Source organism: Oncorhynchus tshawytscha, linkage group LG25 (genome assembly GCF_018296145.1).
Source record: "Oncorhynchus tshawytscha isolate Ot180627B linkage group LG25, Otsh_v2.0, whole genome shotgun sequence".
NCBI classification, from domain to species: Eukaryota; Metazoa; Chordata; class Actinopteri; order Salmoniformes; family Salmonidae; genus Oncorhynchus; species Oncorhynchus tshawytscha.
This window is the reverse complement of record NC_056453.1, coordinates 12,532,743-12,560,360: the sequence shown is the minus strand read 5'-3', so window position 1 is coordinate 12,560,360 and position 27,618 is coordinate 12,532,743. Positions and strand designations below refer to the sequence as shown.

Sequence of the window (27,618 nt, the reverse complement as noted above, 5' to 3'; positions counted from 1 at the left end):
CTTATCATGAGATACTCTACCTCAGCCGAGCAAAACCTTTAGACTTCCTTAGATATCGTGCACCAGCTGTTGTTTACAAATATACATAGGCCCCCGCCCCGTGTCTTACCAGAGGATGCTGTTCTATCCTGCCGATAGTGTATAACCCATCAGCTGTATGTTATTAATGTTGTCGTTCATGTCACGACTTCCGCCGAAGTCGGTGCCTCTCCTTGTTCAGGCGGCGCTCGGCATCGCCAGTCTACTAGCAATCGCCGATCCACTTTTTTTTTTCCTTTGGTTTTGTCTTTGTTTTCACACACCCGTTTTCCATTTCACAATTATTTGTTCCTGTATTTAAACCCTCGGTTTCCCCCATGCTGTTGTGCGGGATTATTACATGTTCAGTTAGGTTTATTTTAATGGCTGGTTTTGTGATGGGTTCTGTGTTCACCCGTGCATTATCTTTACCGTCTTGTTTTGGTCAAGTGTAATTGTTACCTTGTGCCTTGTTGAGTAAAGTACGTTGCTCACTGATTCTGCTCTCCTGTGCCTGACTTCATGCACCAGCTAAACTCACCTTCTGACAGTTCAGCCACGACTCGGTGAAACATAAGATACTACAGTTTTTAATGTCCCATTGGTAGGATATGTGCTTTTAGTTCAAACCATTTATTTTCCAGCAATTGAATGTTGGCTAACAGTACGGATGGCAAAGGCAGATTATCCACTCGTCGCCTGATCCTCACAAGGCACTCCGATCTCTTTCTGCGAAATCCCAGTTTCTTTCTCCAGCGAATAACGGGATGAGGGCCTGTTCGGGTGTTTGTATATCCTTCCCATCCGACTCATTAAAGAAAAATTATTAGTCCAATTCGAGGTGAGTAATCGCTGTTCTGATGTCCAGAAGCTCTTTTCGGTCATAAGAGACGGTAGCAGCAACATTATGTACAAAATAAGTTACAAACAATGCAAAAAAACGAACAAAATAGCACGGTTAGTTCAGAGCCAATAAAACTGCAGCCATCCTCTCCGGCGCCAGTGAGATCGAGACAAAGATGAACGGAGCAAAGTACAGAGAGATCCTTGATGAAACCTGCTCCAGTGCGCTCAGGACCAGGCGATGGTTCACCTTCCAACAAGACAATGACCCTAAGCACACAGCTAAGACACCTTGAGTGGCCCAGCCAGTGCCCGGACTTGAACCCGATCGAACATCTCTGGAGAGACCTGAAAATCAAATCAAATAAAATCTTATTGGTCACATACACATGGTTAGCAGATGTGTAAGTAAATGATTGTTCTTCTAGTTCCAACAATGCAGTAATATCTAACAAGTAATATAACAAATTATAACAAATACAACAACTACTTTATACACACAAATGTAAAGGGATGAATAAGAATATGTACATATACTGTAAATATATGGATGAGCAATGGCCGTGAGGCATAGGCAAGATTCAGTAGATGGTATAGAACAGTATATACATATGAGATGTGTAACATAATATGTAAACATTATTAAAGTGGTGTTATTTAAAGTGACTAGTGATACCTTAATTAAGTAAATGTATTAAAGTGGCCAGAGATTTGAGTCTGTATGTTGGTAGCAGCCTCTCTATGTTAGTGATGGCTGTTCACCAGTCTGATGGCCTTGAGATAGAAGCTGTTTTTCTGTCTCTCTGTCCTGGCTTTGATGCACCTGTACTGACCTCGCCTTCTGGATGGTAGCGGGGTGAACAGGCAGTGGCTCGGGTGATCTTTATGGCCTTCCTGTGACATCGGTTGGTGTAGGTGTCCTGGAGGGCAGGTATACCCCCGGTTATGCATTGTGCAGATCGCACTACCCTCTGGAGAGCTTTGCGGTTGAGGCCTGTGCAGTTACCGTACCAGGCGGTGATACAGCCCGACAGGATGCTCTCGATTGTGAATCTGTAAACGTTTGTGAGTGTTTTAGGTGACAAATCAAATTTCTTCAGAAAATAGCTGTGCAGCAACGCTTCCCATCCAACCTGACAGAGCTTGAGAGGACATGCAGAGAAGAATGGGAGAAACTCCTCAAATACTGATTTGCCAAGCTTGTAGCATCACAGTACTGAGTGAAGGGTCTTAAATACTTATGTAAATGTAATATTTTTTATTTATCAATTTGCAAACAATGGGGTATTCTTTGTAGATTGGTGAGGAAAATAAACAATTTAATCCATTGGACAATTAAGCTGTAACGTAACAAAAAGTGGAATAAGTCAACGGTTCTGAATACTTTCTGAATGCACTGTATATGTAGAAATACTGTCTCAAAAAGACCTAGCAAAATAGCCTTTCAGAAATAACATTACCTGTAGCCTATCGGACAATGTAAAGACACGTGTATGAAATGAATTGATGGGGAAAGTCTGATGGGGAAAGAGACACGGTTAGGCCTTATAGTGTGATAGTGATGATGAAGACGAAATTGAAAACCATTAAACAGAAATGATATGCCACCTGTCCTGTAGCCTATAAATAACGAGCCGCCGTCGATACATTTTAGTAAATCTGGTGGTTAAGCGCTGACACCAAATTTTAATTTGCGACAGTCTGCTCTGCCCTTGCTCTTTTTCAATAGGTGGAACACTGAGGCGGAGTTTGAATAACGCTGGAATATTTTTAGGCGAGGCACTTATGACGCTAACCACTGAACGTGGTCAGGCTGGTCTGATTGCATTTACACTGAGCTGATATAGGAAAACAATGCGAGCTTGTTCACCTCTGGAGGTGGTAGGCAAATCTGTTTACATTCCGAACATACAGTATATGCATATGCAATGCAATGCAATATAATGCAATGCAATATGCATTGTGGGCATTTAGACTTTGCATTAACATGGGTTTCCTGTCATGCGAATACAAATGTAGATACAGTTAATGGGGTTTAAGACCAGGTCTAAATGCTAAACAGTTTACCTAGGGATTACCCTTTTGCCAGCTCTGAACCGAGCCTAACTCTCCCGCTTGGCAGGACTAAGGAGAGTCACCCAGGAAAGCTAGCATAAACTGCCTGTACATATAGGACACAAACTGCTAGGGAACGAGTTGTAAATACTATTCAACACTACGCTTTACTTTGTGAATTAGACCAGGCAATACATTGGAAACCGTGATGTGAGTTAATTGCATTCATTTGTTTAAATGTGCATATTTTAGTCAAGTTTTAGTTTAAAAGACAGAGCTGCATGATTTGGTCCTGCCGTACATACCTACACGTACGCTACGGTCACAAGACGCAGGCCTCCTAATTCTCCCTAGAATTTCTAAGCAAACAGCTGGAGGCAGGGCTTTCTCCATTTTTATGGAACGGTCTGCCTACCCATGTCAGAGACGCAAACTCGGTCTCAACCTTTAAGTCTTTATTGAAGACTCAGCTCTTCAGTGGGTCATATGATTGAGTGTAGTCTGGCCCAGGAGTGGGAAGGTGAACGGAAAGGCTCTGGAGCAACGAACCGCCCTTGCTGTCTCTGCCTGGCCGGTTCCCCTCTTTCCACTGGGATTCTCTGCCTCTAACCCTATTACAGGGGCTGAGTCACTGGCTTACTGGGGCTCTCTCATGCTGTCCCTGGAAGGGGTGCGTCACCTGAGTGGGTTGATTCACTGATGTGGTCATCCTGTCTGGGTTGGCGCCCCCCCTTGGGTTGTGCCATGGCGGAGATCTTTGTGGGCTATACTCGGCCCTGTCTCAGGATGGTAAGTTGGTGGTTGAAGATATCCCTCTAGTGGTGTGGGAGCTGTGCTTTGGCAAAGTGGGTGGGGTTATATCCTTCCTGTTTGGCCCTGTCCGGGGGTGTCCTCGGATGGGTCCACAGTGTCTCCTGACCCCTCCTGTCTCAGCCTCCAGTATTTATGCTGCAGTAGTTTATGTGTCGGGGGGCTAGGGTCAGTTTGTTATATCTGGAGTACTTCTCCTGTCCTATTCGGTGTCCTGTGTGAATCTACGTGTGCGTTCTCTAATTCTCTCCTTCTCTCTCTCGGAGGACCTGAGCCCTAGGACCATGCCCCAGGATTACCTGACATGATGACTCCTTGCTGTCCCCAGTCCACCTGGCCGTGCAGCTGCTCCAGTTTCAACTGTTCTGCCTTCTTATTATTGAACATGCTGATCATTTATGAACATTTGAACATCTTGGCCATGTTCTGTTATAATCTCCACCCGGCACAGCCAGAAGAGGACTGGCCACCCCACATATGCTCTCTCTAATTCTCTCCTTTTTTCTCTCTCTCGGAGGACCTGAGCCCTAAGACCATGCCCCAGGATTACCTGACATGATGACACCTTGCTGTCCCCAGTCCATCTGACCGTGCTGCTGCTCCAGTTTCAACTGTTCTGCCTTATTATTATACGACCATGCTGGTCATTTATGAACATTTGAACATCTTGGCCATGTTCTGTTATAATCTCCACCCGGCACAGCCAGAAGAGGACTGGCCACCCCACATAGCCTGGTTCCTCTCTAGGTGTCTTCCTAGGTTTTGGCCTTTCTAGGGAGTTTTTCCTAGGCACCGTGCTTCTACACCTGCATTGCTTGCTGTTTGGGGTTTTAGGCTGGGTTTCTGTACAGCACTTTGAGATATCAGCTGATGTACGAAGGGCTATATAAATACATTTGATTTGATTTGATTTGATCAAATAGGCTGTGTTTACACAGACAGACCAATTCTCATCTTTGTTTCACTAATTTTGACCAATTAGATCAGCTCTGAAAAAGACGTGATGTGAAAGGATTGGGTCCAAAAAAATACCAGATTTGGGCTGCCAGTCTAAACGCAGCCATTGATAGATACTTTTAAGCATTGTAGATGATCATATTGTTAGAAAGTACATTTTAAACACATTTTAAAATGGTAATGAGGCCAGGCTATAGGCTGCATCATCATACTTAGACAGCCACTGAAATTGATTTCAGGAAATGGAGTTGGCAGGGCTGTGGCACGGCATGATGGGAACGGAGATGGGGGGGGTCTGATGGAAGTGGAATCACAGTGGCACAATCCAATACCAGAGCTGTTGAATACTGAGTGGGACATCATCATCACAGAGCCTGTGCCTTTGAATGCTTGCTCGCTTGTCAAATATTCTGAGTGCACTGCCTTTTCAAATAGCCTGCCTGCCCCCAAATGTAATGAAAATAATGATCACATCCCTGTATTGATGGAGAGAGAGCGATGGAAATATTGCTCTCTCCTTTGAGGAGAGTGCATCTCCTTCCCTTGTGTGTTGAACCTTTCCTTTGACATACACAACATCCGTCACACATTAGTTGCAGATGGAGGTGAAAGAAATTATGGGTCTAACGTGTGACGGAACCTCCGACACTCACACACTTTTAAAACAACTCTTCAAACAACCAAACGCACATGCAAGCACACACACGCACACGTCGACACACACGCAAACCTAACCCTCACCAACTCAAGGCATGTTTAGTTCTGAATGATGATTCAGAAGCAGAACTGAAAATGAAATCCTGCAAAAACATCCTCGGGGGCAGGCATTTGGTTGTGAGACGATCACCAAGAGGTATAGTCTATAGTGGATCATTTACTCATTGGATAGTACAGTGCTGTAATCTATCTCTCCATCATCCTGTCCGGATTGAATATGTATGGGAATCTAATCTATAAGAGTATGATGAGACAGAGATCCAACAAGACCATTGTGAGCGAGGAGCCAACTCCTCCTTCTGCGTCTAGGAATTCATGCCAACAGTCCTGGAGCTTTGGAGCTGTGGAGCACTACTGCCTGTGGGGATATAGTGCCCACTACTGGCCCCGAAGAGCAATTCAGGAACAACTGGTCCATACTCAGAGGTCTTCTGAATGAGAGGATGACAAATCCAAAAGGGTGGAAAGAGTGTGCACTCGCAAACCTCCCCATCATGGATTTAAAAGGATTGATGTAAGCATTGGCTTGAGGGAGTTTTCACCATTGTTACATCAATGTGAGAAAGTGTGCAAGTGCACACCTCTGAAGGAAGGTGGACAATGGGGGCTCAGACCCAGAAAGAGGTCTGTTGTTGTTGGAAAGTGGTTCAAAATCAAATGTATTTATATAGCCCTTCTTACATCAGCTGATATATCAAAGCGCTGTACAGAAACCCAGCCTGAAACCCCAAACAGCAAGCAATGCAGGTGTAGAAGCACAGTGGCTAGGAAAAACTCACTAGAAAGGAAGTAGTGAATGTACACAACAGGTTAGGAGTATGTATTCATGTATTCTTTGATCCACATCAATTCCTACTGAAGGTCTTCATTGAGGGAAACCAGTGCACACACACATTATGAGGTGAATAGCAGTTGAAATGTAATGATGGTTTGAGCAGAGCCTTTCTAAGGTCTTCACATCACTTCACAGACCTCTAAGGACTTACTCGGCTACAGTGGTGGAAAAAATACCCAGTTGTCATACTTGAGTAAAAGTAGGACACCTTAATAGAAAAACATTTGGGTTTTACATATGCTTAAGTATCTAAAGTAAATGTAATTGCTAAAATATACTTAAGTATCAAAAGTAAAAGTATAAATCATTTCAAAATCCTTAAATTAAGCGAACCAGATGGCACCATTTTTAAAAAATGGATAGTCACGGGCAACAGTAATAATTTACAAGGGAAGGAATTACGTCAAAGAAATTGCACCATCTTCCAGTCCTGCTAATCATTCAAAATGTAACTAGTACTTTTGGGTGTCAGGGAAAGTGTATGGAGTAAAAAGTACATTCTTTTTTTAGGAATGTAGTGAAGTAAGAGTAAAAGCGTAAATTGTAAAGTACAGATACTCAAAGAACCTACATAAGTAATACTATAAAGTGTCGTTACTTACAGTTGAAGACGGAAGTTTTGGTTGGAGTCATTAAAACTCGTTTTTATGAGTCAATTGGAGGTGTACCTGTGGATGTATTTCAAGGCCTACCTTCAAACTCAGTGCCTCTTTGCTTGACATCTTGGGAAAATCAAAAGAAATCAGCCAAGACCTCAGAAAAAAGTGTGGACCTCCACAAGTCTGGTTCATCCTTGGGAGCCATTTCCAAACGCCTGAAGGTACCACGTTCATCTGTACAAACAATAGTACGCAAGTATAAACACCATGGGACCACGCAGCTGTCATACCGCTCAGGAAGGAGACGCGTTCTGTCTCCTAGTGATGAACGTACTTTGGTGTGAAAAGTGCAAATCAATCCCAGAACAACAGCAAAGGACCTTGTGAAGATGCTGGAGGAAACAGGTACAAAAGTATCTATATCCACAGAAAAATGAGTCCTATATCAACATAACCCGAAAGGCTGCTCAGCAAGGAAGAAGCCACTGCTCCAAAACGCCATAAAAAAGCCAGACTACAGTTTGCACCTGCACATGGGGACAAAGATCGTACTTTTTGGAGGAATGTCCTCTGGACTGATGAAACAAAAATAGAACTGTTTGGCCATAATGACCATAGTTATGTTTGGAGGAAAAAGGGGGATGCTTGCAAGCCGAAGAACACCATCCCAAACGTGAAGCACGGGGGTGGCAGCATCATGTAGTGGGGGTGCTTTGCTGCAGGAGGCACTTGTGCACTTCACAAACTAGATGGCATCATGAGGGAGCAAAATGATGTGGATATAATTGAAGCAACATCTCAAGACATCAGTCAGGAAGTTAAAGCTTGGGCGCAAACGGGTCTTCCAAATGGACAATGACCCCAAGCATACTTCCAAAGTTGTGGCAAAATGGCTCAAAGACAACAAAGTCAAGGTATTGGAGTGGCCATCACAAAGCACTGACCTCAATCCCATAGAAAATGTGTGGGCAGAACTGAAAAGGAGACCTGCAAACCTGATTCAGTTACACCAGCTCTGTCAGGAAGCATGGGCCAAAATTCCCCCAACTTATTGTGGGAAGCTTGTGGAAGGCTACACAAAACATTTGACCCAAGTTAAACAATTTAAAGGCAATGCTACCAAATACTAATTGAGTGTATGTAAACTTCTGACCCACTGGGAATGTGATGAAAGAAAGAAATGCTGAAATAAATCACTCTCTACTATTATTCTGACATTCTTAAAATAAAGTGGTGATCCTAACAGGAATTTTTACTAGGGTTATGTCAGGAATTTTGAAAAAGTTTCAATGTACTTGGCTAAGGTGTATGTCAACTTCTGACTTAAACTGTAAGTACTTTACACCACTGCTCAGCTAAATGATGGGGAAGTCAGTCAATCAAATGAACCTTGAAAAAGAACACTGTGGTAAATATATTGTCAGGAAATTTCTTATGAGTCACCTGAAAAGAATAGACATCCTGGCATTCACTAGCTCTTATCCCCCTGTGTTTGGTGGGCCCGGCTTCTGTGATTTTACGCAGTTTCTCAGGGACACAGCACCATCCAATGGATAATTGATGAAATCATCCCAGAGATCCCCAAAATGGAGTCAGCCTGTCCTGGGTGTGCCCCAATACACACAACAAGTGCCATCATAGGGGAAAAAGTATGAAAATGTATACTCTCACTACTGCAAATCACTCTGGATTAGAGCGTCTGCTAAATGACTAAAATGTAAATGTAAATCATAGCTCGTGGGCCAGTGACACGCTTGGGCTAAAATTTGACTATGGCATCCATGGGGTACCGGTTTTGCCTGACGGCCACACACTGGGGAGTCTAGGATGATGGAGAGGGTGATTACAACACAACGGAGCCCTGTTAATACTGTATGAGGATGAGTGAGAGGGAGGGAGAGAAAGCTGGAGCTTGGCTCTAAATTGGACGGTATACACAACGTGCCCATCGAACATCTCATTCCAAAATCATGGGCATTAATATGGAGTTGGTCCCCCTTTGCTGCTACAACAGCCTCCACTCTTCTGGGAAGGCTTTGTTGGAACATTGCTGTGGGGACTTGCTTCAATTTAGCCAAGAGCATTAGTGAGGTTGGGCACTGATGTTGGGCGATTAGGCCTGGCTCGCAGTCGGAGTTCCAATTCATCCCAAAGGTGTTCAATGGGGTTGAGGTCAGGGCTCTGTGCAGGCCAGTCAAGTTCTTCCACGCCAATTTCGACAAACCACTTCTGTATGGACCTCGCTGTTGGATGCACAGAATCGTCTAGGATGTCATTGTATGCTGTAGCATTAAGATTTCCCTTCATTGGAACTAACCCGAAGCATGAAAAACAGCCCCAGATCATTATTCTTCCTCCACCAAACTGTACAGTTGGCACTATGCATTGGGGCAGGTAGCGTTCTCCTGGCATCTGCCAAATCCAGATTCTTCCGTTGGACTGCCAGGTGGTGAAGCCTGGCATTGCACATGGTGATCTTATGCTTGTGTGCGGCTGCTCGGCCATGAAAAGTTCCCAACGAACAGTTCTTGTGCTGACGTTGCTTCCAGAGGCCGTTTAGAATTTAGTAATGAGTGTTGCAGACAATTTTTACGTGTTACATGCTTCAGCACTCGGCATACCCGAACTATGAGCTTGTGTGTCCTACCACTTGGTGGCTGAGCCGTTGCTGCTTCTAGACGTTTCCACTTTACAATAACAGCACTTAAAGTTGACCGTGGCAGCTCTAGCAGGGCAGAAATTCTACGAACTGACTTGTCGGAAAGGTGGCATCCTATGACGGTGCCACGTTGAAAGTCACTGAGCTCTTCAGTAAGGCCATTCTACAGCCAATGTTGGTCTATGGCGATTGCATGGCTGTGTGCTCGATTTTATACACCTGTCAGCAACGGGTGTGGCTGAAATAGCCGAATCCACTCATTCGAAGGGGTGTCCACCTACTTTTGTATATGTATTGTATCTCTGGTCCTCCCGTCACCCCGCTTGTGACAGATGTGGGAAGCACTGGAATTTCTTCAGCATCGGCAGAGCCCACTGAAGGAATAGCCCTGTCCTATCATACAGTGTCTCCATGGATTATTTATTGAAATATAGTACATGGATATGCTGGGAGAGAGATTAAAGAACTATTACAAGTTCTATAGAGTATTCCTTTAAAATCAAACAAAAAAATGGCAGCTTTAGATTCTTTAGAGGTTGGTAGAAAATACTACCGGGGTTAGTATAGAAATGCTACTATTTGATCTAGACTGGACATTTTCTACTTCAAAAGATTCACAGATACTTTGGAAATCTGACTGACTGAATGTCTGACTTTCCTGTAATATTGGTATTCTCCCCTGTCTGAACATTTTTGGTCGACACCCTGAACAGCAAACCACGTTTTTATGAGAAAGAAAAAGGTGGAGATGAATTTCAAATGAACCCTTCTCCCATGTTCACTGGAGTGAAATCGGCAAGAAAACTGGAGAATGAGTCTGGAGGACAGACACACAGACAGGCAGACATATCGGACGGACGGACAGACTGACTGAAGGACGGACAGACGGACGGACAAACGGAAGGATGGACAGAGAGGTTCACAGAGAAGGGTGTGTTGCTGAGCATGTTTCCTACTCTTTGGAAGCCAGTGTACCAGTCTCCCCTGCTCAACAGGAGTGGTCGAGTCCTCCTCTCACACCAGACAGGGTTGATAATAGGACTTGACGTATATGAGGCCCCAGCTCTGAACTCTCTCCCATCTGCCCTAGCTTTATCCATAATTAACAGATCCGAATAGGAGGTGCTACGTTCGTTTAGGAAACACAGCGAGACACAGATGAAAGGGTCAGGTTATAAAACGAAAACAACCTTTCCAAAAAAAACTGCTGTCACCAAACTATTTTTTATGCAACAGCTCACTGCATATAGGCAGAGGAATTAAGCTGTGAGTCTATGTCCTCTCTGTTTCTACCACCTACATCCCTGTAGTGGAGTTCTTCCACTCTATCCGTCCTACACTAAGAACCTGTGTTCCACCACGCAAACATAGCTCAGCATGGTGCATCCATCTATTCAAAACGATTTACCAACCACACTTCTACCCAAAGCACAATCCAACCATTCATTCTGAGTGGCTCATCCATCTGCCCTAAACAACACAGTCCCCTTTATTGCAATTCATCTAGGAACACAGTCAAGTATCCATATATCCATCCACAGCCCAGTCCATCCATCTATCCTTCCACACTTAGTGGTGTTGTTCCTCTGTCTAGTACCCTAAATATAGTCCATCTCTGCCACAGACATACAGTGATCGATGGTACGGGGAAAATAATGCACTCCTCAAAAAATGGATCGGAGTGAATTATCCAGGAGGATGCAAATAGGGGTCCTTGGTGTTCCGGCCTCCTTTTGGAAATGATTTGTGGTGGGGGAAGCTGCAGAGGCTTGGTTTGCTCTGAAATGAATTGTCCTCTTGGGGAATATGCTAGAGGTGTGCTGCTGATGAAATGTGGGTAGAATAGTGTGTTGTGTCTCCTTATCAACCCGAGATGAGGATTTCACAGCTTTCCCATTAATTTACGTTACATTGCTGTAGGAATCCTCTATATTGAGCCCTCTGCATATGAGGGGATAATGAAAGCATAATTTGGTAACCAGGTAGGTGTTGATTCTACCCCAAGGCTGAAGACCGTATACTATTTAAACAGCTAGTAGTTTGAAATGAATTACAACATGGAATCTACTCTACAGTAAGGCCTTCCAACACTGAATAGCACATGAGAAACATGAAAATGCAGAATTCAATGAAGTCTGTTCTGTGAATTGGAGAAGGGATTCGAAGCGTTTGCATTAACGCCTGAAGGTGTTGAACATGGATTCATTTGTTCTGCCCATGACCTGCTTTCATCTGCTTTCCTGCCTGTCTGAATGGCTAACCTACCTTGCTAATTGTAATGATACGGCTAATGTAAATAGTTCCCCTGCCTGTCTGGATGGCTAGCCTCCACTGCTATTGTCAGTAGTTTTCCTGCCTGTCTGGATGGCTAGCCTCCACTGCTAATGTCAGTAGTTTTCTTGCCTGTCTGGATGACTAGCCTCCCCTGCTAATGTCAGTAGTTTTCTTGCCTGTCTGGATGACTAGCCTCCCTGCTAATGTCAGTAGTTTTCTTGCCTGTCTGGATGACTAGCCTCCCTGCTAATGTCAGTAGTTTTCTTGCCTGTCTGGATGGCTAGCCTCCACTGCTAATGTCAGTAGTTTTCTTGCCTGTCTGGATGACTAGCCTCCCCTGCTAATGTCAGTAGTTTTCTTGCCTGTCTGGATGACTAGCCTCCCCTGCTAATGTCAGTAGTTTTCTTGCCTGTCTGGATGGCTAGCCTCCACTGCTAATGTCAGTAGTTTTCTTGCCTGTCTGGATGGCTAGCCTCCCCTGCTAATATCAGTAGTTTTCTTGCCTGTCTGAATGGCTAGCCTCCCTGCTAATGTCAGTAGTTTAACTGCCTGTTTGAATAGCTAGCTTCCCCTGCTAATATCATTAGCTGTGCAGATGTGTCTGAGGTCTACTAATGGCCTACTAAACACATTGAACCCAGCTGTACCGGGGCTTCACTGTGAGCTGTCAGAAACACACACATCGCTTCCCATCACTTCCTCCCGGTAGAATAGCACTGTGCTGCACCACTGGAGGGGAGCGAGAGTCATACCAATTAGGAACTGCCTAAAAAAATACTTGAATCAGTTATAGAACCCATTGCCCTTAATGGTGGTTGTGAGGTCTGAGGTCCGTTCACCAACCAAGAATTCACAAAATGGGACAAACACCAAATTGAGACTCTGCATGCAGAATTCTGCAAAAATATCCTCAGTGTACAATGTAAAACAATGCATGCGGAGCAGAATTAGGCCGATACCCGCTAATTATCAAAATCCAGAAAAGAGCTGTTCAATTCTACAACCACTTAAAGGGAAGTGATTCCTAAACCTTCCATAACAAAGCCAACCAAATCATGAAAAAACAGAAAGTACCACATATTTATGACCTGTTGCCACAAGAAAAGGGCAACCAGTGAAGAACAAACACCATTGTAAATAAAACCTTGATTTATGTGTATTAATTTTAACTATTTGCACATCATTACAACACTGTATATAGACATAATGACATTTGAAATATCTTTATTCTTTTGGAACTTTAAGTGTAATGTTTACTATACATGTTTTATTGTAAATTTCACTTTTGCTTATTAACTATTTAACTTGCCTTGGCAATATAAACATATGTTTCCCATGCCAATAAAGCCCTACCTGTAGTTTTTACCTGTAGTCAATCTAGTAAAAAAACAACAACATAGAATTCACAGGAGTATAACACAATCATAAAACAGGAAATTAAAAACATTGGCAGGTCAAGAAATCAGTCTCAAAATCCTTCATCGATGATTTAAAAACACCAATCGGGACAAGTTCTTCCAGTTTAAAAGTACTTTGTAAGGCATTCCAAGCCGACGGCGCAGAGTACGTACAATCCCCTTTTTACCTAATTCTGTTCGGCATCTTTCCTCACAATTCATTTAATGACACACAAACACACATACACGTGCGTGCCGCGCACACACACACACATTCAAACACTTCTTCATCCCCACACACCAAACTCCAAAGAAGAGTAGGATTGTACTTTTACACATTTTGCATTTGTAAAGAACACATGCTCACATTAACACGAGCAATTCATGTAATCTGGAGGATTAGTCACCCTCCATGTGCACTCTGAAAGGAAAGGCTTGGCTAGCTATCCTGGTGTGTTAACATGGTAGGCCGGCACTGTGGGACACAGACCCCCACCGTGCGCCACAGTCCGCGGGCACCAAAGAGCAGTGTGTACTGTGTGTACCCCCCCCCCCCTCCTTCACTCACTCGGCTTCAGATTAGAGCCGAGTGAGATTTGTTGGTGAGCAGAACAGGAGACAGTCCTCCAGTTTAGTATCGGTTTCATACAGCACAGCCTCATGCATATTTAATGCGTCAGTGAGTAGAGCTCAGCTTCGGCGCTGTGAAAATGGGATCGCAGCGAGTCCAATCTCTCTCTTCTACCTAGACAGATCCAGCCTCACAGGGATGCGTGGGCCCTTTTACTCATATGTACCTGCCTGTGGGTGCGCTCCAGATTTAGTGTGTGTGTGTGCGTGCGTGTGTGAGAGCACGTGAGTGCGTATGGGTATGAATTTGCGTGTTTGGGTGTAAGTGAGTGTGTGTGTGCAAGTGTGAGCGGACAGTGTGTGTCTGTGTATGATTCCGTGATTAAAGATTGCCATTAGGGAAAGACCAAGATGAAGCTGACTCTTCATTCATTTTTAAACAGCCTCCAGAGACCTCGTCGTGAAGCACTTGCATTTATCTGCACAAGACAAATTCCCAAACCTTACTGGGGAACAGAGGCCAGCACATTACTGATACACTGTGGACAAAACATTAACAACACCTTCCTAATATTGAGTTGCTCTCCCCCCAGAACACTTTGCTTCAGAACAGCCTCAATTCATTGGGGGCATAGACTCTACAAGGTGTCCAGAGCGTTCCACAGGGATGCTGGCCCATGTTGATTCCAATGCTTCCCACAGTTGTGTGAAGTTGGCTGGATGTCTGTTGGGTGGTGGACCATTCTTGATACACACGGGAAACAGTTGGAAGTGGATTTAACAACTGGTATCAAGGGATCATAGCTTTCAACTGGATTCACCTGGTCAGTCTAATGTTTTGTACACAGTGCATACTTCCATTCATGTCCTTAACTGGTAACGGGCTACCTGGTAACGGGCTACCTTCAGAAGAGTCTTGTGAGGTGTCTTAGAGAAAAATGTGTTTGTGAGAGTCTCCCCTTTCCATAGACGGGTCATATTAGTGTGTATCCCAAACAGTTCTGACGCTACAGACAGATGTTGGCAGAGCGGCAGTGCTGACTTAAGACAAGTCCCGTGATGCTTGTGGGGGTCGTAGAGCAAAACTCAGAACACCAGAATGTTTTGCGCACTCGGTGTGCATTTCCAGGAATAACGTTTACCAATTCTACGAGATTCAGCTCAGTACCCAGCACACTATTTGGAGAAAGCAATAATGTGATTCTTATATTCCAGTGCCAGGCTTAAGCACAACACAGGCAAAATGCTCAAGTGTGAAGATAAGAATATTTCCCAGGGTATTGTTACCCGATCCATTTTGTGCTCACTCACTGACTGAGTTACCTTACATGATTACTAAGATGACCGCACTCAGAAACCACAAGCAGTCAGCCATGATCACACTGTCTGCACCCACACAAACACACAGATATAAGGCTACACACCCACACACAAATAAACACGCGTACACTCACATGTCTCCTCCACACTTTTAATAATAATAATGCCATCGATCCACGTTGTTACTAATACATGGTCACTGCCATAATAATAGTTGGAAAGCAAGCAGAAATGTGATCCCTGCGGATGATATACAGACTTGAAAAGTGCTTTGCAAATTAGCGACTCCTTGATGCATCCTAAAGCAGATATGTTACAGTAATCATGTACGTCTCTCAGGAGTAGATGCGGCGAGAGAGAGGGAAGGTAAAAAATGAACAAAAAAGAGATAGGTGGAGAGATGTGAGGAAAAGAGAGAGAGAGAAAGTAAAAAATGAAAAAAAAAGAGCGAGAGAGATGCTTATTTATTTTATCTTGTGTCCTTTAACCATTTGTACATTGTTAAAACACTGTATATATATATATATATAATATGACATTTGTAATGTCTTTATTGTTTTGAAACTTCTGTATGTGTAATGTTTACTGTTCATTTTTATTGTTTATTTCACTTTATATATTATCTACCTCACTTGCTTTGGCGATGTTAACACGTTTCCCATGCCAATAAAGCCCTTGAATTGAATTGAGAGAGAGAGAGAGAGCAGTGGGGAGACAGAATAAAAGAAGAGAGAAAGAGACAGAGCAGTGAGGAGACAGAATAAAAGAGAGAGAGAGAGCAGTGGGGAGACAGAATAAAAAGAGAGAGAGGGAGCAGTGGGGAGACAGAATAAAAAAAAAAAGAGAGAGCAGTGGGGAGACAGAATAAAAGAGAGAGAGAGCGAGAGAGAGCAGTGGGGAGACAGAATAAAAGAGAAGAGAGAGCAGTGGGGAGACAGAATAAAAGAGAAAGAGAGAGAGAGCAGTGGGGAGACAGAATAAAAAGAAAAGAGAGAGAGAGCAGTGGGGAGACAGAATAAAAAGAAAAGAGAGAGAGAGCAGTGGGGAGACAGAATAAAAGAGAGAGAGAGAGAGCCAGTGGGGAGACAGAATAAAAGAGAAGAGAGAGAGCCAGTGGGGAGACAGAATAAAAGAGAGAGAGAGAGCAGTGGGGAGACAGAATAAAAAAGAGAGAGAGCGAGAGAGGGCAGTGGGGAGACAGAATAAAAAAAGAGAGTGACAGAGAGCAGTGGGGAGACAGAATAAAAGAGAGTGAGAGAGAGCAGTGGGGAGACAGAATAAAAGAGAAGAGAGAGAGAGCAGTGGGGAGACAGAATAAAAGAGAGCAAAAGAGAGAGCGGTGGGGAGACAGAATAAAAAAGAGAGAGAGAGAGCAGTGGGGAGACAGAATAAGAGAGAGAGAGAGCAGTGGGGAGACAGAATAAGAGAGAGAGAGAGAAAGCGAGAGAGAGCAGTGGGGAGACAGAATAAAAGAGAAGAGAGAGAGCAGTGGGGAGACAGAATAAAAGAGAAGAGAGAGAGCAGTGGGGAGACAGAATAAAAGAGAAGAGAGAGAGAGGGAGCAGTGGGGAGACAGAATAAAAGAGAGAGAGAGAGAGAGCAGTGGGGAGACAGAATAAAAAGAGAGAGAGAGAGAGAGAGGGAAAGAGAGCAGTGGGGAGACAGAATAAAAGAAAATAGAGAGAGAGAGCAGTGGGGAGACAGAATAAGAGAGAGAGAGCGAGAGAGAGCAGTGGGGAGACAGAATAAAAGAGAAGAGAGAGAGAGGGAGCAGTAGGGAGACAGAATAAAAAGAGAGAGAGAGGAAGAGAGAGAGAGCGAGAGAGAGCAGTGGGGAGACAGAATAAAAAAAAAAGAGAGAGAGAGCAGTGGGGAGACAGAATAAGAGAGAGAGAGAGCAGTGGGGAGACAGAATAAGAGAGAGAGAGAGAAAGCGAGAGAGAGCAGTGGGGAGACAGAATAAAAGAGAAGAGAGAGAGCAGTGGGGAGACAGAATAAAAAAGAGAAGAGAGAGAGCAGTGGGGAGACAGAATAAAAGAGAAGAGAGAGAGAGAGAGCAGTGGGGAGACAGAATAAAAGAGAGAGAGAGAGAGAGAGCAGTGGGGAGACAGAATAAAAGAGAGAGAGAGAGAGAGAGAGGGAAAGAGAGCAGTGGGGAGACAGAATAAAAGAAAATAGAGAGAGAGAGCAGTGGGGAGACAGAATAAGAGAGAGAGAGCGAGAGAGAGCAGTGGGGAGACAGAATAAAAGAAAAAGAGAGAGAGAGCAGTGGGGAGACAGAATAAAAGAGAAGAGAGAGAGAGCAGTGGGGAGACAGAATAAAAAGAGAGAGAGAGAGCAGTGGGGAGACAGAATAAAAGAAAAAAGAGAGAGAGAGCAGTGGGGAGACAGAATAAAAGAGAAGAGAGAGAGCAGTGGGGAGACAGAATAAAAAGAGAGAGAGAGAGAGCAGTGGGGAGACAGAATAAAAAAGAGAGAGAGAGAGAGAGAGCAGTGGGGAGACAGAATAAAAAAGAGAGAGAGAGAGAGAGAGCAGTGGGGAGACAGAATAAAAGAGAGAGAGAGAGAGAGAGGGAAAGAGAGCAGTGGGGAGACAGAATAAAAGAAAATAGAGAGAGAGAGCAGTGGGGAGACAGAATAAAAGAAAGAGAGAGAGAGCAGTGGGGAGACAGAATAAAAAAAAAAGAGAGAGAGAGCAGTGGGGAGACAGAATAAAAGAGAGAGAGAGAGAGAGAGCAGTGGGGAGACAGAATAAAAGAAAAGAGAGAGAGAGAGCAGTGGGAGACAGAATAAAAAGAGAAGAGAGAGAGAGAGAGCAGTGGGGAGACAGAATAAAAAAAGAGAGAGAGAGAGAGAGCAGTGGGGAGACAGAATAAAAAAGAGAGAGAGAGAGAGAGAGCAGTGGGGAGACAGAATAAAAGAAAAGAGAGAGAGAGAGCAGTGGGGAGACAGAATAAAAGAGAAGAGAGAGAGAGAGCAGTGGGGAGACAGAATAAAAGAGAAGAGAGAGAGAGAGAGCAGTGGGGAGACAGAATAAAAAGAAGAGAGAGAGAGAGAGCAGTGGGGAGACAGAATAAAAGAAAGAGAGAGAGAGAGCAGTGGGGAGACAGAATAAAAGAGAAGAGAGAGAGAGAGCAGTGGGGAGACAGAATAAAAGAAAAAGAGAGAGAGAGCAGTGGGGAGACAGAATAAAAGAGAGAGAGAGAGCAGTGGGGAGACAGAATAAAAGAGAAGAGAGAGAGAGAGAGCAGTGGGGAGACAGAATAAAAGAGAAGAGAGAGAGAGCAGTGGGGAGACAGAATAAAAGAGAGAGAGAGAGCAGTGGGGAGACAGAATAAAAGAGAAGAGAGAGAGAGAGAGCAGTGGGGAGACAGAAAGAAAAGAGAGAGAGAGAGAGAGCAGTGGGGAGACAGAATAAAAAAGAGAGAGAGAGAGAGAGAGCAGTGGGGAGACAGAATAAAAAGAGAGAGAGAGAGCGGTGGGGAGACAGAATAAAAAGAGAGAGAGAGAGCAGTGGGGAGACAGAATAAAAGAGAGCGAGAGAGAGCAGTGGGGAGACAGAATAAAAAGAGAGAGAGAGCAGTGGGGAGACAGAATAAAAGAGCAGTGGGGAGACAGAATAAGAGAGAGAGAGAGCAGTGGGGAGACAGAATAAAAGAGAGCGAGAGAGAGCAGTGGGGAGACAGAATAAAAGAGAAGAGAGAGAGAGGGAGCAGTGGGGAGACAGAAAAAAAAGAGAGAGAGAGAGCAGTGGGGAGACAGAATAAAGAGAGAGAGCGAGAGAGAGCAGTGGGGAGACAGAATAAAAGAAAGAGAGAGAGAGGGAGCAGTGGGGAGACAGAATAAAAGAGAGAGAAGAGGAGAGAGAGAGAGCAGTGGGGAGACAGAATAAAAGAGAGAGAGAGCAGTGGGGAGACAGAATAAAAAGAGAGAGAGAGAGAGAGAGAGAGGGAGCAGTGGGGAGACAGAATAAAAGAGAGAGAGAGAAAGAGAGAAGAGAGAGAGAGAGAGCAGTGGGGAGACAGAATAAAAGAAAAGAGAGAGAGAGAGCAGTGGGGAGACAGAATAAAAGAGAAGAGAGAGAGAGAGCAGTGGGGAGACAGAATAAAAAGAAGAGAGAGAGAGAGCAGTGGGGAGACAGAATAAAAAGAAAGAGAGAGAGAGCAGTGGGGAGACAGAATAAAAGAGAGAGAGAGAGAGCCAGTGGGGAGACAGAATAAAAGAGAAGAGAGAGAGAGCAGTGGGGAGACAGAATAAAAGAGAAGAGAGAGAGAGCCAGTGGGGAGACAGAATAAAAGAGAGAGAGAGAGAGCAGTGGGGAGACAGAATAAAATAAAAGAGAGAGAGCAGTGGGGAGACAGAATAAAAAGAAGAGAGAGAGAGCAGTGGGGAGACAGAATAAAATAAAAGAGAGAGAGCAGTGGGGAGACAGAATAAAAGAAAAAGAGAGAGAGCAGTGGGGAGTCAGAATAAAAAAGAGAGAGAGAGAGAGCGAGAGAGAGCAGTGGGGAGACAGAATAAAAAAGAGAAGAGAGAGCAGTGGGGAGACAGAATAAAAGAGAGAGAGAGAGAGAGCAGTGGGGAGACAGAATAAAAGAGAGAGAGCAGTGGGGAGACAGAATAAAAGAGAGCGAGAGAGAGCAGTGGGGAGACAGAATAAAAGAGAGCGAGAGAGAGCAGTGGGGAGACAGAATAAAAGAGAGAGAGAGAGAGCAGTGGGGAGACAGAATAAAAGAGAGAGAGAGAGAGCAGTGGGGAGACAGAATAAAAGAGAAGAGAGAGAGAGAGCAGTGGGGAGACAGAATAAAAGAGAAGAGAGAGAGAGAGCAGTGGGGAGACAGAATAAAAAGAAGAGAGAGAGAGAGAGCAGTGGGGAGACAGAATAAAAGAGAAGAGAGAGAGAGAGAGCAGTGGGGAGACAGAATAAAAGAGAAGAGAGAGAGAGAGAGCAGTGGGGAGACAGAATAAAAGAGAGAGAGAGAGAGAGAGAGAGCAGTGGGGAGACAGAATAAAAGAGGAGAGAGAGAGAGCAGTGGGGAGACAGAATAAAAGAGAAGAGAGAGAGAGAGCAGTGGGGAGACAGAATAAAAGAGAGAGAGAGAGAGAGAGCAGTGGGGAGACAGAATAAAAGAGAAGAGAGAGAGAGAGCAGTGGGGAGACAGAATAAAAAGAAGAGAGAGAGAGAGCAGTGGGGAGACAGAATAAAAAGAGAGAGAGAGCAGTGGGGAGACAGAAAAAGAGAGAGAGAGAGAGAGCAGTGGGGAGACAGAATAAAAGAGAAGAGAGAGAGAGAGCAGTGGGGAGACAGAATAAAAGAAAAGAGAGAGAGAGCAGTGGGGAGACAGAATAAAAGAGAAGAGAGAGAGAGAGAGAGAGACCAACCAGTGCATGCAGCAGAAAGAAAGAAGCAGCAGAGCTCTGTCGGAAAGAGGAAATATTGATCCCAAATTTAATTGGCTCCCCACCATCAGTGAGCAGCAGCCTTATGCCCACAGGCTGGTAAATAAACCCTCCAATCTGGTAACCTCTAGCTCTCAATATGCAGTGTTCCCCATTTATAATAAATCATGTTATTTCCATTTTAAATACAAGTATCTTCTTTAAACTGCAACAGAAATGTGTTTTCAAAGTAGCCTTGACTTCTTTGTGCATAACAGTATGAAAGCCTTCAAACGTAAAATGCCTCTTCGGCTTCTTTATTTGTGTTTTCAAAGAAAATCTACTTTAGGGACAATAAATGGTATTTGATAAATGCACGCAAGCGGAAACAAGAGATCCAACCATCTCATTTCTGTGTAAGTAAGACCTTCTGGTCATGTCCTTTTTGGTTCTCTCTCTCTGTCTTTTTCTCCCTCTTTCCCCAAAGGTGCAATAACAGTTGCGGTTCATGATGTTCTGAGAGATAACAGAGATGTTCATCTACCTTCTGAGTACTCTCTGCCTCACCACTACTGTTAAAATAATCATGCCCTTCGAATCGTGCAGAAATCACATTTCTTCATGTAAGTCTACCAGTTCTTGGAACTAAAACAACAATACTGAGAAAATTCTCCAGTGTTCTGATTCGAAACCCTGTATCCAAGCCATTATTTGCATCCCAAATGGCAGTATATTCCCTATTTAGTGCACTACTTTTGACCAGGGACCATTGGGAATAGGGTGCCATTTGCAACAAAGACATTTTTCATCATGTACTTGGAAGTAAATCCCAATGCCTATTTCTTTGGCACACTGATAACTCAGTGGTTGCTAATTGTTAGAGGTGTGATTCACACATCATGCTCACACGTTATCAAACACCTGTTGCTCACAGATAGCAACAGGAGAGAACGCTGTGCCTGTGTGTCCTCTGCTTAGTCTAGTGTACTACAGTCACCAAAGCGTTCCTGGGCTGTATTGAACTCTGTAGTGCTAGAAAGACACAGTGCCAAAATTCAGAAAGGGAAATGATAGATGTAGGAAAAGGCTTCCATAAAACGTTATTGGATCGTCTCCCATCTCTACCAGTCGGATTTGGCTTTATTCACTGTGGTGACGGCGGATAAAAACGCATCTTAATATCCCAGTGCTGAGGACTTGGCCCGGCCAGCTAAACTGTTTCTCATTTTCTGTACACAACATATAAATACTACAATAGCACACCATAGAATCCATACAGACATTACACAACCACTCGTTGAGAGGGTAAATATTACCACCATGTTATTACCTGGGGTTAGAACAAAACAGGCAAAGCTGAAATAACAGCTAAGAACAACCTGCCTGCCTTGCTGCGTCAACCCTAAAGGGCCTATGTCACCATGAATGGAAAAAGTAATTATCTTTCCCCAGAACAGGGCTGCTGTGTGCTGGGAAGGACAGTTGTGAGGACCAGGGGATAGGAGGGTTGGTCCTCCCCTGGTCACCCAGGCACAGTCTCAAAGATCAATCAGGAACGCATCACTGCTAAGCAACACAATAGCACTGCATGGCAGGCGTCGCTAAGCAAGCTGCTCATATAGGCTGTGCCTTCTACTGGTTTGGCATGCACTGGATGGCCGTCCACACGCATGTACAAACACACAGTCACACATACAGACTAGACGCATGCTCATACTCTCTCTTTCTCTGTCTCTCTCTCTGGCTGTCTCTCTCTCTGTCTTGCTTACACATACGCACGCACACTCGCTCACTCACAGACACACACACACATTCCTATGTGAGACCAGCTGGAGCCCTGAGGAGGCGATAGGGGAGGCAGCTCTTTTCATTAGAGGAGTGGCACGGCTGATTAAGCGTTCCCCAGCCCACATGCCTGGTTGGCCTAATCGATGATTGGTAATTGGACCTGTAGGGAGGCGACCACCGAGGCGACCAATGGCGGAGAAAGGAAGGCCCTCTGGTGTGAAATGAAACAAATGACACCAGCAGAGAGGGGGGGGGTTGGTTGGTTGAGGATGACCACTCACGTCAATGGCTCCTAGAAGTGAACCTCCCCATCCTCTCTTGTCTATAGACCTACTAGTCTGGTACTGTTTCAACACATCAACGTCTTTGGGCTGTTTTGGTTCACAATGACCCAGATGCTAAACGGCCCTTTGTGTTTTTCTTTTTTTTTGACAGGGTACCAAGGACGAGCGGTGGCGATGTACAGGTCCAATAGAAAGGAGATCCATATACAATTGCTATGTGCAGTTACATTGTATGTCCTCATGGAAAGGGTTCGCCAATTAGTTACAAGCGACAGAAGTGTGAGACATTGTGTAAAAAGCTATTTCAAAATAGCCTCCTCACCTCAGTGTAGAATGGAGAAAGTGGTTATTTACCCATGTAAGTGAAGAATTTGGAAATGAGACAGAATATCCACAGTCCACGATTATGATCAAATTGGAAGGGTAAACATTTTACGTGATAGCCAGACATGTTCTGTACCCACATAGCCTATGGGCCACACCTCCTTCAGTGACCATAGCCTAATCTGATAATAATTTAATAAGATCCATAATTACCTCCACGAAGCCAACAGATTGGGTGTTAAGCTATTAATGAAGTGGGCTCATAGAGAATGATAGAGGCTTCTAGTGGTCAAAGGGCAGTATTAACATAGGGAGCACCATTGAGGGTTTCCACCATTTTAATGAAGTAAACTGGGTGGGCCTTCCAACTAAGAGGCCAGGGTTCCGGCCTAAAAACACAGTTTCAACTGTTCCTACAGTTTTGCGTCGGTACTGCAGTTTAACTGACGCCGGGCCCAGAAAGGCAATTTCTATAGACGGCCACATAGAGAAGTCCAATTTGAACATTTCTAATAAGACACTTTACTCATCACCTCTGTGCACAAAACATCCATTCAATTATTATAATAACTGTCGCTGAGGCCAATTTTTCCCCCCAACACTCACAGCCGAAGATAGTAACATTTTATATTCCTCCAATGTCGGCCATGTTTTTGGAAGACGTGATGACGTTCTCGCTGCTCTCACTGCTCACCGAATGCTAGTGCACATGTCATTTTGGTCCGTATAAACCGAATGCAATCCAGATAGAGAAGGTCCATTAAATTGGCATATGAGAAGATTTAGTAGATTACCTTGAAAACAACAGTCGACATCTTCGGCGCAGTCTCCAGTTCGTATTATACCTCAATGCGTCCAACTTCATTTGGTGATCCCCTCTGGTGACCCTGTTGAAATCATGTCCAACCGAGTCATCAGGAGGGAACAGTCAATCTTGAAGAAGAAAATTGACTACTTCAAAATAGAGATTGCATTAATGGTGTGGCCGATGTGGTCACAGACGCTATAATGGCACAGGTACAAAGATGGCTCCTCTATCTATCTCTATAAGTGGGCCCCGGATTATAGACAGAATCCAATTTACAACATTTTGACCCTATACAAATGATCAGGTAATAGCCTGGCAAGTTTATATTTGATAAAAGGTGCCATATAACCAATGCTCATTCTAAACGGTGCACATGCGCGGCCGTGCACTTCCTCCAGGACTGTGCCACAGAAGAAATGCCATGCCGCGCAGAGGCAAGATATTGAACTTCACTGAGTTCGCCCCATTAGTTTGCACTATCAACGTTTTTCAGGGATCGAATCAACATTATATCAGCCCCTTTTCAATGCAACAAACCAAAACAAATCTAACTTTGCAAGACTGACTCTGTGATTTTGTTGTAGGTAGAGCCAGAGCTCAACAGAGTAGAATTCTATTGGCCGGGGCAGAGCACCAGCGGTCTTTCAATCGCCCATGAGTGAATCCACTTTTCAGATCAGATCAGAGCCTTGCATGTGCACATTTGCTGATATTCTTTGCTATTTAGCAATTTATTAGCCCGGTTATAGATAAGTATAGGTCAGCTTCCTACAAGAGCACAAAACATGTAGGCTACATTTCAAGATGTATTTGAAAAGCCAGTCAGGTAAAAAGATTCTAGCTGTGTTCGAATACCCATACTAACATACTGTGTACTACATACAAATTAGTATATACTACATACTATTAGTTCATTTTAGTATACTGTAAACGAAATGTATCGTTTCAGTTGAGCTTACCAGAAATTTGCCTGTCTACTGGAAGTTGATTCTGTTGCTATGCAACCTCTTGCTCGCTTGTTAGCATAACAAATGACTAGCTAAACATTTTATGATTTTGGGTGTGTTTGTCAATTCAATCTGGAGTTCCAGAGTACGCTCTGGACGTTTGTAAATCCAGAGCGTTGTCAGATTGTCCATTCCTAAATTCAGAGCGCACACTGGATGATCTGGCCGAGGAGTAGGGTTGATCCTGTAGTCTATCACAGTGCCATCCGTTTTGTCACCAAAGCCCCACATACTACCCACCACTGCGACCCGTTTGCTCTCGTTGGCTGGCCCTCGCTTCATATTCGTCGCCAAACCCAATGGCTCCAGGTCATCTATAAGTCTTTGCTAGGTAAAGCCCTGCCTTATCTCAGCTCACTGGTCACCATAGCAGCACTCACCCATAGCACGGGCTCCAGCAGGTACTGGTCACCCCCAAAGCCAACTACTCTTTGGCCACCTTTCCTTCCAATGCTCTGCTGCCAATGACTGGAACCAATTGCAAAAATCACTGAAGCTGGAGACTTAATTTTAAGCATCAGCTGTCAGAGCAGCTTACCAATCATTGCACCCCAGTATCTCTACTTGCACATTCATCTTCTGCACATCTATCACTCCAGTGTTTAATTGTTAAATTGTAATTATTTTTCTACTATGGCCTATTTATTGCCTTACGTCCCTAATCTTACTACATTTGCACACACTGTATATAGACTTTTCTATTGTGTATTGACTGTACGTTTGTTTATCCCATATGTAACTCTGTGTTGTTTGTGTCGCATTGCTTTGCTTTATCTTGGCCAAGTCGCAGTTGTAAATGAGAACTTGTTCTCAACTGGCCTACCTGGTTAAATAAAGGTGAAATACAAATAAAATAAATAAAAAATCTGAGCGTTCAACGATAGTCAAGCACCCAAGCTAACTGGCTAACTTTGGCTAGCAACTTCCAGACACAAACGAGAGAAATCCTCACTCTGACCATTTTACTCGCCCTAGCAGATCTGGTTAGGCTGTTTTCATGTTATCCAGAGGGTTGGTGACTGTAACTGTGCTGCTGGCAATAATTTAATTACGCCTTTTTTTTGCCAACGTTTACACCGGCCATATTCAACGGGTGTTGAGCGTTTGTAAATTCATCAGTTATTCTGCGCGAATATGCTCTGAAATCTGAATAGATTAACAATGTCCATTGAAACACATAACGATTATACCATTTAGCTAAGAATGATGTGAATAATCAAGTCAATAAACGTTGGGTAGTTAGTTAGATAGCAGATAGTTAACATACGATAGGTAACTAGCTAACACACCGGTACATGCCCAAGTAGCACAAAATGTTCCTGGAACCTAAACCAATGTTGGATTTAGGTTGGGAAAGGTTGTATATTGGTGTTGGAAAACCAAACGTTGTACCAACGTTCTCTCAACATTCCTAAATAAACGTTAAAAAAAGAATGTATTTGAAACATATTCCAACGGTGCCAATTGGTTGAGATTTGGTACTGTTTGACACGTATGAAAGGGAACTCTTGGCCAACATTTATAAACGTTGTCAGTAGTTTTCAAAATAAACGTTTAAAAATTAATGTATTTTAAACTTAGTCCAACGTCAACATAGCCAATAGGTAGGGATTTGGTACTGTTTGACACGTACGAAAGGGAACTCTTGGCCAACGTTTATAAACATTGTCACTAGGTTTCAAAATGAACTTTTGCTTGCACTCCCATTGCCATAAAAACGCACAGTTCCATCAACTTGTCTGCGGAATGCTGATATGCGCGACCACTTGAGTGCAGACAAGACGCTCTTTTCTTACTGCCCCTTAAGTGAATTCACTGCAGTAACGTCGACGGGTCACTTGGTAATTTGTATATGTGATAACATGTAACATTAGCTTTTTATTATGCAATCAGTGCTGGTGTTAAATTATTAAACAAATGAATGCCTGGAGTTAGCTAGCTAACGTTAAGTTTGTTAACGTTTTAGTACAAGGTAACGTTAGCTTACCTAACTCAGTTGACTCACTTAACGTTAGCTAAGTAGACTAACGTTAGAGTAAACTAGGCTTATTAACACTAACTTTACCGTTATGCTAGTTAACCAGCTAGCTGACCAGCCGTAACATTACGTTACCTCCTTGCCTTGTGTTCTTCGGATCATAATTCTCCTTTTGCCAAGTAAGTTACTGCTGCTTCGGGTTTCTCAAGCCAAGCCCAGGGTGTGTTCGCTGACACAGATGTTTCAAAGTAACATAGACCAAGTCACCTTGCATTGAAATAAAAATAAATGTTACTAGTCCAATGATGAGTTTTAACACTCAGTTACTTTGTTTCAGACCACAGCACCGGAAATAATAGAGACAAAAGCCCAAGAAACAGAAGGAGCACAAGCATGGAGTCCAGGGAAATAGTAATGTAATTAGTTGCTTATCCAATTATAGTTCATCAATAGTTAGTAATTAACAGTTTTATATTGTATTTTGTATTTCCTTGTTGGTTAAATAAATAAAAAATGTTATGTATTATAGTCCCCTTTTCAGTCATGTAAATAGTTATCAATCCAATCATAGTTAATCAAGAGTTAGTAATTAACAGTTTTATATTGTATTTCCTTGTTGGTAAAAAAAAAACTATATAGCTGAAATTTCCTCGCATATAACACCTATTACCATCGTTAACCAACGTTTGTTAAACATTGGTGAACTTTGGACGTTTGAAACCCAACCAAACCAACGTTGTAAAATCACCATTATAAACGTTTGCCAATGTTCATTAACATTTCAAAAGGAACTAATAGCCAACGCTGTAAATTACACTAATACCAACGTTTACCAAACGTTGATGACACCTATGACAAAATGTAATCTGTCCCTTACACTTTAACCAAAACCGAACATTTATCTGAATGCATTCAGAATGTTTAGACAACCAATCCAACACCTTAAAAAAACGTTTATAAAATCTGTTTTTGCTACCTGGGTACTGCTATAATGCT

At 43.5% G+C, this 27,618-nt stretch overlaps 1 long non-coding RNA gene across 1 annotated transcript; it reads right to left on the bottom strand.

The window, feature by feature from the left end:
• Window positions 1-1,721: 1,721 nt before the first annotated feature.
• On the bottom strand, window positions 1,722-27,038 carry LOC121840775. The gene is made up of 3 exons (XR_006079906.1): window positions 26,758-27,038; window positions 23,624-23,716; window positions 1,722-1,914 (listed from the first exon to the last, which is right to left on the bottom strand). It is a non-coding gene; the product is annotated as an uncharacterized LOC121840775 (long non-coding RNA).
• Window positions 27,039-27,618: the final 580 nt, after the last annotated feature.